The sequence below is a fragment of the Tachypleus tridentatus genome, chromosome 8, assembly GCF_004210375.1.
Source record: "Tachypleus tridentatus isolate NWPU-2018 chromosome 8, ASM421037v1, whole genome shotgun sequence".
NCBI classification, from domain to species: Eukaryota; Metazoa; Arthropoda; class Merostomata; order Xiphosura; family Limulidae; genus Tachypleus; species Tachypleus tridentatus.
Genome location: NC_134832.1, coordinates 63,929,220 through 63,947,481, shown reverse-complemented (window position 1 = coordinate 63,947,481; position 18,262 = coordinate 63,929,220).

The window sequence follows — 18,262 nt, the reverse complement described above, 5'->3', positions numbered from 1 at the left end:
TTAATATACAAATAACAAAATTTACAAAAACAGTTATTACAAATAATGGTTTATACACGAGAGTTTTAAAAACTTACACTCAATTCTTTTTCTTCTATCTGGTCTAGAACTGAATCTTTTATCGATGTCTCACGTAGAGCGTGTTAATTTTATGTTCGTACACATGTACGATTCACTTGACAGCGAAGCTAGCTAGCTGCGTCACAGACACAGGTAAGTTTTTTACCACCAAAGGTATACAATATATTCGTAGAAATACTAACATCCTGAGTTAATTTTATGAAGTTTAACGGTTTGTTATGTTCGAAATCTATAGACGTTCCAAGTCAAATTCTGTAATTGACCTATTAATAAGTGTTTGTTTGTTTGTTTTGAATTTCGCGCAACTCTACACAAGGGCTATCCGCGCTAGCCATCCCTAATTTACTAGTGTCAGACTTTAAGGAAGGCAACTGGTCATCACCACCCACCGCCAACTCTTGGACTACTCTTTTACCAACGAATAGTGTGATTGACCATTACTTATAACACCCCCATGGCTGAAAGGACGAGCATATTTTATGCGACGGGGATTTGAACCCGCAACCCTCAGATTACGAGTCGGGACCCCCATTTTAATAAGTGTTAATCACAATTATAGCTTCTGAGGCTATTAGTATACTGACTGTAGACGACAAACAATTTTTATACTATCTCCCCACGCTGTGATTGCTACCTTCTATACTTATTAGACGAGATTCTCGAAAATTCGGCTGACAATAACACTAGTATTTTAGCTATATACATTGATCACTGTAGGCTTTTACGCTCGAGAATCTTCTATAAATTTAAGTAATACATATTTAACAATATACGGTACATGCATTAATCTCACAAAAACATGGATATCAAAACTAATGTGTATATTCAAACTGTTAAATAAAGATATTACAAATAATTTCATCATAATTTGCATGCTCTTGTGCAATATTGGTAATATGTGTATATAACTCTAATACTTTTCTGCAACATTAATGATATCTGTAAGTAATCGCCAGGGGAATGTGACGTCAGTCTCATAAAACATTCATATTTACTCAAAATAAACGTGATCAGATAGAAGGTGTGTTATCGTTTTAAATAACTAAATATTTATAGATAAACTAAACGGTAAAAGGAATAACAAATTAACGATAAACACAATCATAACCAAACAAAAACAGAATTCGCCGTCTCGCAACCTTACAAACTCGGTGGACTCAGCAGACAGCCTGATTTGGCTTTGCTATGAGAAAACATACACAGAAACTCATAAATTATTTCACGCATCCAAACGGATCTAGAGATATATATCTCATAACAAAAAGACATGGTCATGATATCGATTGGATCGTTCGATTTTTTTCTTCATGAACCTTTTTACTAAAGCCCCGAACCTAAGTTGTTTTATGTATTTTACATCTTTCCGATTCTTACAGACACTTATGTTTACAATATAATCGCCTGGCACATATTCTAAACTATTAATATTTTTACCACACATAAGCTATTGTATTTTTAGCGCTCTCTCCTTAGATACCTAAAAATGATACAACATCCATTACAACCACAACATACGCGGCGACTTGTCCTTTAAATAAAGTAATATATTTTCAGTTGTTAAATCTAGCTTGTGCGACATTTAAGCTTTGTTGAACGTAGCAATAAAATAATTTATCCAAGAGTGAGAAGTTCTTTGCTTTTTAGGCATAGCTTTAACTATTAAAAATAATTACTAATTTAATCAAAATAGCCATTTCTAATCAAAGTTTCTTATGTATTTTACCTTGAATATATTTTATTGTGTTTTTTATGGTTCGTAGCAAAAGTTTGTTTGTTTTGTTACAGAGAGCTACAATGGGCTATTTACTGTATCCACCTAAAGAAAACGAACCTTGATTTCAGCATTGTAAATTCGAAGAATTACCTATGTCACAGCAGGGGACTTATAGCAAAAGCGTTATTTTGTATGTGTTTTTGTACAGCAAAGCCACATCGGGTTATCTGCTGAGATTACCGAGGAGAATCGAACACCTGCTTTTAGCGTTTTAAACCTGTAGACGTACCGCTGTACCAGCGGGAAACTTTTTATGTAATTTATATCAGGAAAACAATAATATAGTCAATTTATTCAACATCGTCAAGACACATGAATATAATTCAAACAAAAAGTGATTGATAGGTTTTAATTCATCAATCTAACGCAGGTGGTCACATAAAATAATTTGAATGAAGCTGTCAACATTTAAATATTAATATTCTCAAGATACAAAAGGTCAGACCATAAGTTTTTTTTAATGAATAATATTGCTGTTTACTAAAAAAAAGTCAATTCAAAGGAACTGATAACATGACCCCATGTCTGGCCCTTGAACCCTTTGATACGACGTTAAACGAATAATAAAACTTTTACATTAAAAAACATTCCTTGCCTGTTCCCAGTTATCATTTTATCAGACTTATGCATGTCGCTATTTTATCCAACAATATCGTTTGCCTAATTAGCCTGGAGAGATGTAAATGAGCGAAGAAGTTAAAATGCTAAAACAACTTTTAAGTTAGTACTCGCAAGAATTTTCCACTCATATCTGTGTTTTTCGAAAGCAGTATTTTGAAATGAAAATAATTACACATTTCTTATCCTACTAGAAGTCCCATTAAAGGTAGTTGACACTCTAATAGCTTAATAAAAGAATCTAAAATCTGTAGGGTTTGTTTCAGATATTCGTGAAAAGATGTAAAGTGTCTACCTGTGCTATTCTTTCCTGGTTTTCAACTTATAAGTGTGGCTCAATCAATTTTTGAGTTACCTATTCGAATAAAATGATTTGACTGTCACTCTTATAATGCACTCACAGCATTAAATTCTACAATACAATTTTTGTTTGTTTTTTATTTTTGCTGCAAAGGTTTGTTTGGTTGGTTGTTGTTTTTTTTAATTTCGCTCAAAGCTACACAATGGCTATCAGCACTAGCCGTCCCTAATTTAGTAGTGTAAAACTAGAGGGAAAGCAGCTAGTCATCACCACCCACCGCCAACTCTTGGGCTGCTCTTTTACCAAAGAATAGTGTGATTGACCATCACATTATAACACTCCCACAGCTTAAAGGGCGAGTATGGTTGGTGTGACGAGGATTCGAACCCGCGACCCTCGGATTACGAGTCGAGTGTCTCATCCACCTAGCCATGCCGGGTCTGCTGCAAAGGAACGCGAATTATGTAATATTGGATCCAGTGCCTATCATTTTATCCACTAAGCCATGCACATCTCGATCTGAAATGGATCTTTGTGCACTTTATGATATAATAGATAGATAACTAAACAAAACTAAACAGTCCAATTTGTGAGTAAAGAATCTCAAAATAGTTGTAAATATTTGTGTAATTGCACTTTGATGTAAAACAATTTCTTATTGTTGTTAGTGCACAAGTTATTTTGGCACAAAGTGATCCTCCTAGATGTTAAAAACGTAGCCCATCTAACGGAAAACAAACCTTTATATTATTACCTTCAGAAGTGAACTTCTATTTCTCTGTCTACACCCATCTCTATAGCGAAAGAGATGTAAAAACGTTAGTATTAAGTAATTGAAAAACAATTATTCTGAATCTCTGTTACTTATACAAGTGTTCAGTCTTGATTGAACTGACAAAAAGACCCACATAGTATAAAGAAACTGATGAACAATATATAATAACAATCCTAAGTCCGTAACTTACTGCAATATTGGTGCATATTGTTACTGTTATTTCTCAATAAGCAGTTTTGGTTTCAGCTTATGTGGGAAATCACGCGTTGCGATTGTTAAGAAAGATATACACACGTATACGTGAGCGCGCCCAGATGCTCGTATATGACTATATATGCATTATAGTTTTAAAAATGAATACAGAGATAAATAATTTACTGTATAAAAAGGGCTAAACGAACTTTTTAGTTCGTTCATATTTCTCACTTTAGTTTTATCCACACTTTGGTTATAGCGCTTGACTGGTGATCTGAGGATCGCGAGCTTGAATCCCCGTCACACCAAACATGCTCGCCCTTTCTGTCTTGGGGACGTTATAATGTAACAGTCAATCCCACTATTCGTTGGTAAAAGAGTAGCCCAAGAGTTGGTGGTGGTGATGATGACTAACTGCTTACCCTCTAGTCCTTCTCTGCTAAATTACGGACGGTAAGTGCAGATAGCTCTCGTGTAGATTTGTACGAAATTAAAAACAAACAAGCTAACTAAACTATAATGCATATACGTATATGTGTGTATATATATATATATATAGCGAGGAGTATATGTGTGTGTTTATATATACACATATATATATGTACAATTTTCTATACTTTCAGATGTTTCTAAGCGCTGTTACACACTTTCATTTGTTACATTGTCACACTTTCTTCGATTTAGAAGGTTTTCGTTTTCGAATTTACTGTTCAGTTAATGATATATGAAAAAGGACATTATCCGAAACATTGTATTGGCAATATATATTTTAATATATATATATATATGTAGTTAACTTCTTGGTAGTTTTACCTTCAACATTTTCTTTTAATGGTTTCAACTTAGTCGTGCTTCTGAGAAATAGCACCTAACTACATAGGACTAGCCACACAAGACAATTGTAACGTACTACAGATATAATTATTTACTTCAACTTAACATCTGCAATTGTTTGTTTTCTTTGTCATTAGCTGCATGTAGTTTAATTACACCTCTCATAAGACCAAACTGCAGGAATAAATATTTAAAATTAACCAATGAAAACTAGCAAAGAAACTATTAACACTTTGCGCATTTATTGTAAAATTCCTTCAAGTGTTTTTTCTGGACACGTTTTGTTACCTACAGCTCGTACAACAAGATTTTATACAGTAAAACACCGTTCAAAACTAATAACGGAATGATTGTATCTTTAAGTGTTCACTATCAAGGCATTGTTTACTGTGTAGTCTTCCGTATGAATCATTTATCAGCCTAGATCAAATTGTGAATCACTTGTTTAATGTAACATGAAAACAAAATGTTATTTCTTACGCTGGTTGCAATACGACAATATTTTATAAGGCACGAGATGGCCCTCTAGTAGAGCTTTGGATTGTCGTGTTCTAATCCGTGCGATATCACTAAATATTACTCACCATTTAAACTATTGCTACATTATAAGAATAACAGTTAGTCCTTTACCTTAAAAGGTGAGTGGTAGAATGATGCTTATTAGTTAATTTTCTCTAGTCCTTAGTTCAAAATGAGAGACAACAACATACAGCTTCAGTAGCTTTGTTTTTATATTCTATTATGGTATTTTTGAACAAATGGATAAATTCTTCGTTTTCAAATTTAATTAAAAAGTAATAACCTTTCAGCAGAAATTTTATCATTAGATGACTATAATTGGCCAAGACGGATAATGAGATTTCAGGACATTAATTTGACCACTTCAGTGTCCAGTCCTAAAAGTTCACAGCTCAAATATCAACCACGTTTTCTACATTCATGAAGCACATTGTTTGTGAGATTTTCCAAATGAGATGTTATGTTCGTCTAAAGATAATCATTCTTGGTAATTACTCTAAATTAACCATATCTTCATTAAAATATTACTCCTTTTAGCTCTTAAGTTGTGACAAAGATTTATAATAATTATTGCTATAATTAGAAAGTGTTCGCCGTCTTTACAAAAACACATTTCGCTATCGTAAAATATTTCTAATTATCTATAATTGAGAAGATTTACATTCTCTTCCAAAATACACCTTTCACAATCCACGAATACTTCAAATTAAAATATGTATTAATGAAATAAAATAAGGTACTTGTAGTGATCGGATATAAATTAATGCTATGTTAGCAGCCTATAAAATCAACTGAGTTTAATTATCAATTAATAATTTTTCTTATAACTGTATACCAATTACTAACTTGTTTTTAATCCGACGTTTCGGCTCCTAATCTGCCGCCGTCTTCAAGAAGGTCCTGAAAAGGGCTATTTCTGGATTGGACTCGGGCTTCGATCCTGGGATTATCACAAACGTCTTAGTTTTAGACCCATTTCCTTCTATTACGACTGATGTTAGACTATACAAACAGCTATAGTTGGGCAGATTGTCGAAAAATGGTGTTGATAAAGTCGTTCCTGTAAGGTGCCTGTTACGCGCCTTTACAAATCTAGTGAAATCTCTTTCTTACTTATTGTCTTGCATGCTAAACATGGTACATGATATGATCACCCTTTCTATACACAAAGAAAGAATTATGTGAGATATCACATATTTAACATAGATTTGTATAAATATGGAGGATGGTTCTTAATAAAGTGACCAATTAGTGTATATGTAGGATATATTTAAATAATTTATTTCCATATATAAAAAAGAAAGGTTCATTGTTTTTGTTCAACAGTTGGTTGGGGAAAGAAAGCTTTTAGTGTAACCTAAAAGCGGAAAGAGTTTTTAGCTCACAAAGGTGTACATCTGTAACTCACAAAGGTGTACATCTGTAACTCTCGTATTCACAATCCGGAAAAGTTACTCAAACGTCATATCCGAAAAAAGAACTTAAAAACAAAGTGTACTTCATTTGTGTCTCCTTTTTCAATGTTATTACTATACAACCCAGCCCTACTGCAAAAAACAATACGAAGAAAAGCGGTAAATCTTCTAGCATTTATTAAAAATTATTTCTAACACTATTAATTGCATTTTCTTTCCTTAATTTTAAGTAATCGAGGATATTCAGAGATATGGCCAATGGCAAAAAACGAGCAAACATAGTTTAAAGTGCTTTTCGTTAATACAATCTTTGTATGACGTGTAATATTGCGTCATATTTTTCATAGTAACTGACCAATAAAATTTGGTTTTCGTTAGAAACATTTCCAGTTTAGGAAGCAGGTGGGAAAGATCACATTCGCTTCAGGCTCATTGTTCATCGTTCCAAGCGTTCAATATCACGTTTGTATCTCTAATCAGTTTCAAAGAAAAGAACCTGAATTATCAGCAATGAGTAATTAAGAGATTATTTTTCAACAAAGGCAGCCTCATTAAATTTACATTATAAGTTAAATAGACTTGCCAGTTACAGGGTCTCAGAAGAGCTAATGTAGTAAAGCATTGTACGAAATAGTAGAAAGCTATCTTCCTGTTTCCTTAGAAACACATCAGATATTTATAATGAACTTAATTATGCATGGAAATGATGTTAAATATAAATGGAGCGAAATTTAGCTAAATCACTATTTTAGTATCGTTTCGTTTCGGGGCTCAATAATTTTGTCCTGCCTGTCATCTTTCAAAAGCTATAATCTTTCTGTATAATTTTGAATGCTCGCGAAGAAGCGTCAAAATATTATTAAAGGATTTATGAAAATAAACTGAAATGAATACGAGTTTCAACTGGCAAAGGATTTTGTGGCTAAAATCTTAGAAAATAATTTACACTAAAGTAAAATTTCGTACGCGTTTGAGACACCAGATGGCTATCTATTCAGGCTGGAGTTAATTTTTTTTACCTCAACTTTAAATATTCAGTTGATATTGGTAACAGACAATAAAACTCTCCGTTCAGAAGAAAGCCAACTTTTGTCCTTTAATAATGACATAGGTGATTAATCTTATTCAATTTCATTCTGGAAATGAAACTATCTTTATGACATTTAAAAGCTCTAAACCTGAGAAACTAAACGTTATATGTAGTGCGTTGCGAGGGGTTGCTTCTAACACGTCAGGAAGAGCATTCTAGTGCACCAAGCAAACTTTATATATTGTTTAAAACTCAACTGCACATTATAAACGAACTTTTATTTCATATTATGTCAATAATACTATGTACCACAAATTTTGTTGTGGTACTGCGACAAAGCTGCTCCAAGCTTTTTTTTTCCTTTCTACAGAACCTCTTGGTGAATTCTGTACACTCCAGAATTTTTATTTGTGGTTCAACGAAGACACCGTCTTTGATCTTTGCCTCAGACAGCTTAGGGAAAAAGTCTCGAAGGTACTTGAAGGCTGAAGACTCCTTATTAAGAACTGTGAAAAATTGTTTCATAAGACTCAATTTTATGTGCAGTGGTTGGAACAACACCTTCTGGAGGTCCACTAGTGGCTCACACTTGACACTGTGCCTTCCCACAGAGAACTCGGTCCGTTGGGACCAGTGCTTCGTGTTGTCGTGCGCTGCAGTATTCATGCAGCCCCAAAGGCAAAGATAACAGGGAAACTTGGTAAAGCATCCTTGGAAACCCATCAAGAATAAAATTGTAATCTGGATCTTCAACGTCTACTTCCTCTGGCGGAGTGGGTACAGGGAGCTAAGGGCAGTGTGGTACTGGGGCGATGGATGATGGAAGGTTCGGATACATGATAGCAGATACATTCTTGCCAGCCCGACGTTTGGAAGGGTCCACCATGCAGAAGTAGCAGTTGCTTGATTGGTCAGTGGGTTCACGCGCAAATTCCTTGAATAGCGAACTTCACGGCTCTCTTTTCCCCTCTGTACCATCCTGCAGAAGAGCAAAATAAAATTGTTACCATGAAAAATGCATTTATTTTATCCACAAGTAATGTGTAAGAGGTTCATCAAAAATATTGTATATTTGATATGTTTTCTATACTATAGAAATTTAAAAAATAAATAAGACATTTAAATTTTAAAAGGTCTAAAATTTGTATAAAATAAAATCTTACTATTCGAGCAAGCGAAAATTGTCCGTCTTACCTTCTACAGTTTTTTTGCAGTGCTCGTAGGTAAAATGAGGTACCCAGGATTTGTCTTGATCCCCGACAGGCATGCCGAAATATGATTTGTAGGCTTCACACATGTTAGCAGATGTTGTCACAGAGTATATTTTCGCTCTTGTCTTGATAAATTGGCCACATACATAGCAGACAGAATGTGTCTGTACAATGCTTGCAGCTTCTTGATCCCATCTCTGATAAAATCACTTAGCTCTATGTGTTCACATTGGGCATCTAGAACAAAAGTGAAGTGGTGAGCGGTGAGCCCCTGTATATATATATATTACTATAAAAAAATTCCAGAAAATTATAAAAGGTTCTTGAAAATTCTTGTAAGCTCTACAACATTTTAGAAAGTTCTTGAAAATTCTTGTAAGTTTGACAAAATTCTATATCAGCTACTCAGCACTGAATCTACCTGGAATGTACTGAAAAATGGGTAAATTTGAAAATACTCAGGTCACAAAAGCAAAATTCGAAGAAAAAATAGGTATTTTCCATTTACTTTAGACGTAAAAAATTGGAAAATAGCACTTCCTGCCAAGGAACAAGATAAAGTAAAAATTTTGTTACATGGTGTAATTAGTATTCAGCCAGCTTAGGACAACTTTAGCTCATAAGATGTATTTAACATTTCATTACCCAAAGATGAATCAAACTTTTCCAATGGTTTACAGCAAGTGATTTTAATACGTTTATTTCTTTGTTTAGAATTATTTTGATTGTTTGTTTGTTTTGTTGTAAGCACAAAGCTACACAATGTAATATCTGTGCTGTGTCCACCATGGGAATCGAAATCCAGTTTTTAGCGTTATCTACCCTGAGGTTTACTTAACTACTGCTGTTTAAAAATCCATCAAGCTTTATGTAAACATGTTTGTAATGTTTCCTCTGTAGTTGAAACATCTTTTAAATTGTTTTTACTTATTCTAACCCGTGATGCTCACGAAACGTATTTAATAATATTGTTAATTCTTTAAACACTTTTTGACTCATCGATAAGTAAAAACACGCATTCTTCGGTTTTTCTATATTTATTTCTTGTTGTTTTTTATAATTATATTGGTATACTAAATACTCTGGAACGTATACTCGTGTTTTTGGCAAGATTTTGGTCAGCTAAGAAACTTTTACGAGAACTGAACAAAAACCAAAAAAAAATATAAACAAAACCTCAGTTAACATTGAAATAGAATTTTACAGTGAATATTTAGAATACTTTTAAACCTTAATGTTTATTTACTAAATATTTATCCATGGTGTTTTGAATGCCAAAATATATCTTTCGTTGTTATGTGAATCTCCATTATGTAAGAAGATAGTTTCTAAATGTCCCCACGACTAAAATAGATAGACATATTTATCACTTTCATTGTATGCTGAAGGAAACTGATTATATTTTATATATCTCTAATATGCTTCCCCTTTTTAAACCTATTTTCATTAGTTGAATCTTCTTCAAGGAATTAAACAGCTAAGAAACTTATTACGAGAACTGAACAAAAACCAAAAAAAAAATTATAAACAAAACCTCAGTTAACATTGAAATAGAATTTTACAGTGAATATTTAGAATACTTCTATTTTGGAATAATACACAATTTTTAAAATTCAGCCAAGTGGAAAATTCTTACTACATATAATGTGATATAACCACATACTTTGTGTTTGCTGCTATTAAAATTTTATATAATTTATTCAGAAAGTTTCCTATGGAATGCTTTAAAAAACACTTCAATCCTTCTGTGCATACGTTTCGTTTTTGTTTGTTTTTCCATCTCGAGTCTAATAAACCTGAACATACGGAGAAATTTTACATTGTAAGGGAATGGTCTTAAATAAAGACAAGAAGTCATTAACGTATGTGTGACACGTAAAAGTTTGTGTTAATCTAATTACAAATCAGAAAATATTCTACACGTTTAACTAGCAGTCTCGTGTTCCTTATAACTTACACACGTTTCATATTTCAGTATTTCAACACTTCTGTTGTTTAATTTTTAAGTTGTCGAATTGAGATACAAAGGCTGGACACTACACATAACGCACTTACCTTTTTCTTAACATTATCAGTCAGAGCCATTAACAAACTACTCACCGTCATGACATAAATAAAACTTCTATTAAGTCGAATAAGTAACTCAATTCAAAATCTAATCATCCTCTTTCAGCGAAACGTAGAATCGTTAGATGGGTATGTGGCCAAGCATCAAAAATCTGCATGGGAAGTTAGAGCAAATGGGAGAAAATTAATAAACTGGATTGTTCGATCCAGTGACTATTTTATCAAACTCATTACCTTTTGAGGAACAAAAAGAGCTATTAATCGTAATTAATAAAAGAGGTATTACCTGAAAATTTATCTTAAAACTGAATTTCTAAATCAGAACATTTTCAACGTACAGTACAATACTGGTCATCGAGAAACAAGCCACTAAAATCTTGAACACAATCCAACAGATGAAACTTAAATAATATTTTCCTATTGAAAACATCGCGGAGTGAGCATGTTATAAATCTCAGTTTTGCTTACTCGCTACCACCATAACACCGATATGACCAAACTAAAAGTGACAACTGTTTAATAAAGCTGTTGAACGAATATAAATATCTATGGTCCAGAAGATACACTGGTTCTATTAGAATGCGATGTCATATGAAATATCGAGAAGATCTTGGAAGGAGAAATAATTACTTTTGTAGTCCTTTACTTTAAACACAAAAGAAAATCGTTATTGACATGAAAAAACTTACCGAACAAAACATAAAAATGCAACTAAAAAAAAACAACTATTCAACTTCATATCTATAACGTCTTAACTCTTTAGAATTGTAATCAAATATCATAAAAACAACGGCAAGCGACTTTATTAAATATGTTTCAAGCATAAACAAGAAAACCCCATTAAATATAAGCTTCTAATGAGAGTTTAATTATGTATATACGAATTACCAAGCACACATTTTCAGTTTGGATAACACTAAGTTGCTTTCCTTTAAGTTAGTTAATCCTGGTATTTTGTACAGCACATTAATGTGTCATCCATCGTTCGTAGAGTTTCTCACCATATATGTAGTAATAAATAATATACTATGAACATGATCTTCTTTTAAAGACGTCCATTATGTAATTTGTTTAGTTTTGACAGATCTTTTGACCGAATCGTGAGAGCACAAAAGAAATTAGAAAATAATGTCTTGAATCTTAAATTTTTAATGCTGTTGATTTAATGAAAAGCCGTTTTTTTAGACTCATAAAAGTACTGTACGTTTATAATTAAACCAATGAGTCTGAAACAGGTCTTGAGGCAGAAAAAGATCCATGCGAAATGATTCGTAAACTAAATACTTTAAAAGTACAAAATAAATGTCATCATTAACAGATTCAATTGTAGGGAAAATTAATGATGTAGATTTTATGATGATTGATGTTGTTTATAATTAAGCACAAAGTTACACAAAGGGCCTTGTGTACTACGTCCATCAAGGGTATAGAAACCTAGTTTTTAATGTAAGTCTGTAGACATACCACTGTGTCACTGTGGGGCTTCTATAATGACTCTTATTCGATTTAATTAAATGAACCCAATATTCTAATAGATACGAAGAATACAACATTTGTAAAGATCAAACTAGTAGCATGTAACTTTAGTCACCATCTAAAGAGTATTCAGAGGTATATATTCTTTAGTTATCCATAACGTAAAAATTATTTTCTTTGTTTAATGACTTTTGTAACTTATGCACTGTTAAGAAAAAACAAACTGTATTTGAAATATAACCAGGACGAAAGCAACGCTAGGAAACTTATAAAAAAGAGCAAGTAGAAATAATCACTTGTCATTAATATATTTGCAGGCCCGGCATGGCCAGGTGGATTAAGGAGTTCGACTCATAATCCGAGAGTTGCGAGTTCGAATCCCGGTCGCACCAAACATGCTCACCCTTTCAGCCGTGGGGGCGTATAATGTGACGGTCAATCCCACTATTCGTTGGTAAAAGAGTAGCCCAAGAGTTGGCGGTGGGTGGTGATGACTAGTTGCCTTCCCTTTAGCCTTACACTGGTAAATTAGGGTCGACTAGCTCAGATAGCCCTCTTGTAGCTTTGCGCGAAATTCTAAACAAACAAACATTAATATAATGTCCACCGCTGCTACAGCGGTAAGTCTTCGGATTTACAACGCTCAAGTCAGGAGTTCGATTCCCCTCGGTGAACTCAGCAGATAGCATAATGTGGCTTTGCTGTAAGAAAAACACACACTTATATAAGCTATTGCATTTTATTGCAAAAGGACCTTGAAATATACACGGGCAGAGAAATCATATTTGCTTAAAGTTTAAAAGTTATTGTTGTTCCGATTTTTTTAGGAAATTGTTTTTTTTTCAATTTCGCGCAAAGGTACACGAGGGCTATCTGTACTAGCCGTCCCTAATTTTGCATTGTAAGACTAGAGGGAAGGCTGCTAGTCATCACCACCCACCGCCAACTCTTGGGCTATTCTTTTACCAACAAATAGTGAGATTAACCGTCACATTATAACGCTCCCACGGCTGCAAGGGCGAGCATGTTTGATGTGACGAGGATTCGACCGCGCGATCCTCGGATTACGAGTCGAGTGCCTTAACCACATCACCATACCGGTCCTTTTTTAGAGAATCGAAGTTCATGCATTATAAATTCTTACCGTTATCAGTTAATTATGAAAAGTACTTCCAAATAAAAACATCCCAAAAGCAAAGGAAAAAGCGCAATAGACCTATGTTTAGCTTCTACCCTAGAATTATAAAACAATTTTGACTAATAGAACACAGAATTAAAAAGTAATTTGTAAATTAATTAATTTAATTATACGTATGTTAAACTGACTGGAATTATTTAATGACATAAACAGATACATAAAAGACCTGTAATTATTAGAATCATCATATAGGTACCCTCGTTGTTAACAAAAAATATGTTCAACCATAATCCCAAATATGTTGACTCTCAATAAAACCATGAAGGTCTAACGCAATGGAAAATATGAGCTTTTTACCAAAAAGCTATAAAGAAATAGTATGTATTCCCAATACACAAAGAAACAATTGTACACCACACGATATTCTACAATATAAAGAAAATGTTTTTTACTGTATTATAGTCTTGTGGCCGCTACAGTCTCGAAGCTTCTCAGAGTATAGTATATTCTGTGATGAGCAAGTAATATCTTCGAAGTGATTCTCGGAACGACACGCCTGGGGTTCAATATTAAGGAACGGATGTAATAAAACCTATACTGATGGGAAATAAAGAGAGCTTTCCAGTAGTTTATTATATTATTAATAACTTCTGGATACAAGGAATCTCTACACCTCGCAACTAAGATGCTACTTTGGATGTTATATTCTCAACCTCAAGTGTTTCTTTATAGTTAGTAAACTACAACCTGACAAATAAAAGTGTTACTGGAAATATAATTTTTATACATGCCTTACATGTTTTCTACTATCGAATTTTTCTTTAGATATAGCGACGTTCTAGTACACTGTAAACGTGTTTCAATCGTTAGCTAACGATTCTTTTTTTACGTATATTCAAGCGTTCAGAGCCGTAATACATTGGATATAAAAGTAACAGCATTTAATTAAGGTAAACTAAATGTGAGTACATTACTGAATTGAACACTGTAGTATTATACGAAGTAAATGTACCATTTTAAATATCATAAACACAAATTAGTTAGTTACATATGCTTTCATACAGACAAAATTCAAACAATCAAGGCTTTCAAAAGTGATAAGAAACATTCTGGGGATTTTGTTATACAAATTGATATTTAGCATGAGTTTTGAACAAACTAAAAATTAACTCTAAACTTTGGTTGAGAGACATCAGATCTATAAAAGTGAAACCATTAAACACGTTAATGCCAACCTCTCGAACACTTACTAACAATATGTACTTCGCTCTAAACTAAAATACGTTCTCGAATAGTTAATAATGTTCAGCAAATACACAGGACTGCGAAGTTAAACTTCATACAAGTTGTTTTTGTTCTAATGACTGATTTTGATTTTCCATAATTCAGTTTTGCAAATTTTGAAAATGATATTATTTATTTTTGCTTTCACGTTTGTTTTGTTTTTTGTTTACAAATTAGGAATAAATAGAACTCTTGCTTAGATCACAATATTATTTCGTTTACCATAGTGAACATTTTATATTATTATGTTTGGGTTCTAAAGCAGTTAATAAGAATCTCACGTCGCGATTGGTCTGAATAAATCTATAATTAATGGTTGTTAACATTTTAAGCATAACAAAATGTAATCCAAGTTCAATGAAATGATTTACTAATGTAAAAATACATATGAGGTTTTGTGAAAAATGTGTACGTTACGGAGAAAAATGGATATAATATTAAAATTTAGCATACATTAATTACTATAAAACATGTAAAATAAATCAAAATAATAAAACCATCGCAGACCTATGTTATTTTCCATTAAAAAATATAACTGTAAAATGAAAGTTTCTTTGGTAAGAAATGTATCTGTATCACCACTGTATAATTATTTAATTTATCTCTCACTTTGCTATCTTAATCAGACACTTGCAGATCGGGTCATTTTGTGAAAGGAGGACCAACCAAACTGATTGATTTGAACAGTTGGGATTCAATAAGATGGTACACACGCTGAGCTTTGTTATGATACAAACAACTACAGGAACTTGAAGAATAATATAAAATATCACACATACGTGGGGAGCCAACGTGTCTCACGTTGCTAGTAAAACTCAGTTTGTTGAAGTCAGGTAAGGCTCTAACAGTTGTAGAGATACAATCGTCACTCATGAACTATACTAACGGTAAGTTGAACTATAATGATAAATGGTGACTACAGATCCAATTATTTTATTTGTGCAGACCTATAAAATACGAAGCGATAAGTTATTATTCCTTTCACTACAATATATAAGATCTTCTATATAAATAAAAATTAAAATAAGGATTTTGGGTTTTTGGTTTTACTTTATTACTTTAGCAAATATATATTGAAAACAGTATTCAAAGGTAACTATATGGCGTATTATCTTATTTCAGCTAGTTTAACGATACTTCACAATAAGTTTAGCTTTCTTGGGATCATATTGCTAAAGTATTTGAGTTAGAAGAAGAAAAAACGTGGCAGATATTTTGATTTAAATATATCTGTCTCTAGAACAGATATAACCGGTGGTGCTCAGAAAGGTTTTCTTTTCACCCGCTTAAGAAATTTGTAAATCCTACATCTGAATTAGAAGTTACCCTAAACACCTTTATACTGGTATGATATTCAATGACTTTAGCATAATTACACGAAAATAAATTAACTATAACATCAGGTGCGTATTACTTGCATGGAAATAAGGTTTTATTCATTTATTACTTGCCATTTATCATGTACTAGTTGCTCGTTAAAAGGCACATTCTGAGATTTCAGAGGAAGTAAATTCGATTTAAGGTAACAATGAAAATAAATCATAATCATATTTTACTTTGTACCCAGGAACTTGTTTGTTTGTTTTTGAATTTTACGCAAAGCTGCACGAAAGCTATTTGCGCTAACCGTCCCTAATTTAGCAGAGTAAGACTAGAAGGAAGACAGCTAGTCATCATCACCCACCGCCAACTCTTGAGATACTCTTTTATCAACGAATAGTGGGATTGATCGTCACATTATAATGCCCTCACGACTGAAAGGGTAAACATGTTTGGTATGACAGGAATTCGAACCCGCGACTCTCAGATTACGAGTCGAGTGTCGTAACCACCTGGCCATGCTGGGCCTAGCCAGAAACTCTATTCAACTGTTTAACACTTGACAAAATCAAAGTAAGAGTGTTTGTCATATAGGCTACATACACTACCAAACCATGTTAAAAATGATGGATAATATAATCATAAGTTTAGGGGGAGTTTGTTTATTTTGGGGGGGTAAAGTACTTACCTCGACAAAAGCTTATAATATAATTTAATATTTTGCTCGTAAAATGCTTGAAACATTTTATTCTTTAAAATATAAATGACTATTACAATGATAGTCAAGGAATGGGAACACATTAGATGATACAAATGACGTTAAAAACCAACTTTGATATAGTTTTAATAAAACGTATCGAGTATGTTTGTCTTGAATTCCGAAATGTACTTTTCAAACTAGAAATTATGAGGATCGAGCCATGCATAGGTACAGACGTAACACGCTATCAATCGAAAAGAAAATTTCTAACTCAAAATCCCATTAGCAAACCTGATCGCTAGCACGTCTAAGGCTTAAGAGTCTCGCCAAAACTCACTATTTTCCGGTTATACGTTTTGAGAGAATTCAGTAACACACAAACAAGCACAAAAATGGGATCAATTACTTAACACATTTCAGGGGGTAGGGAATAAGCAAAGAATGGATACTCCCCACTGTACATTTATCACTCTTATTCTTCGTTTCATTGTCTTCTTTTCCGATTAAATACTCACAAAAAATAAAAAAATACTAATTATCAAAAGTGGCTTCACTTTAAAACTTGAGTTGAAAAACATCTGTAATTCTGCTAGATAGAATTTTTCGGTGTGGTTTATGACATTAAAAAGCTCATTGGCTCATACGCTAATTTAAAAAGACACATAAGCAAATACGTCAGTGTAATTTGTGTTCCAAAAACATATATTCATAATAATGTATTCTTTGTGTACGTGACGTTGTTGTTTTTTACATATATGAATATATTATACCATTGCATTCTTTTACACTAAATAAAATTCACGAAAACAAACTAATACAATTATCTTCCTCTAATGTGTTTTTCTTATTTTGGAATAATTTACATGTTACTTCATTTACAATATATTTCTAAAACTTTACATAAATTTGTTTCTTGGTTGGATGTTACTTGAAATATTTGTTTAAGCAACAGTGAATGTGATACTATATATATATATATTACAACTATAAATGCTAAAGTCAAAACAAAACACATTAAAATTTAAAAAAAAATACCCCGCAACATGGGATTATAAAATGATCGTGAGTTTAGAGGGTGACTGAGAAGTAGGACCCACATTGCTGAGGGGATACACCATCTATCAATATATATATATATTGAACATATTAGAAGTATGCTTGCAGAAGTATCAAATGTAGAAAAGGAACATCAACATACAGTGTTTAATTTCAATGAACATATAACACAAGAATTTCTTTTTATCTATGAAATATAATAAACTCATGTTTGTGTAAACAGAGCATACATAATCTTGTTTGAATAAACGGAACATTTCGGTTGCAGTAGATTTTTCATTGTTATATCTTTATTTACAATAACTAGTTTGAGTTGTTACCGTAAAATCTCATGAGATATGATTAGGATTGCGGCCGAAAATATCGTTAACAGCGAGGGTACACAACTGACGAAACGATGCGTTCTAATCTTTATAAGTAAAAAAAAAAAGGTATATTTAATTAATTATACTGATTACCAATTTGATT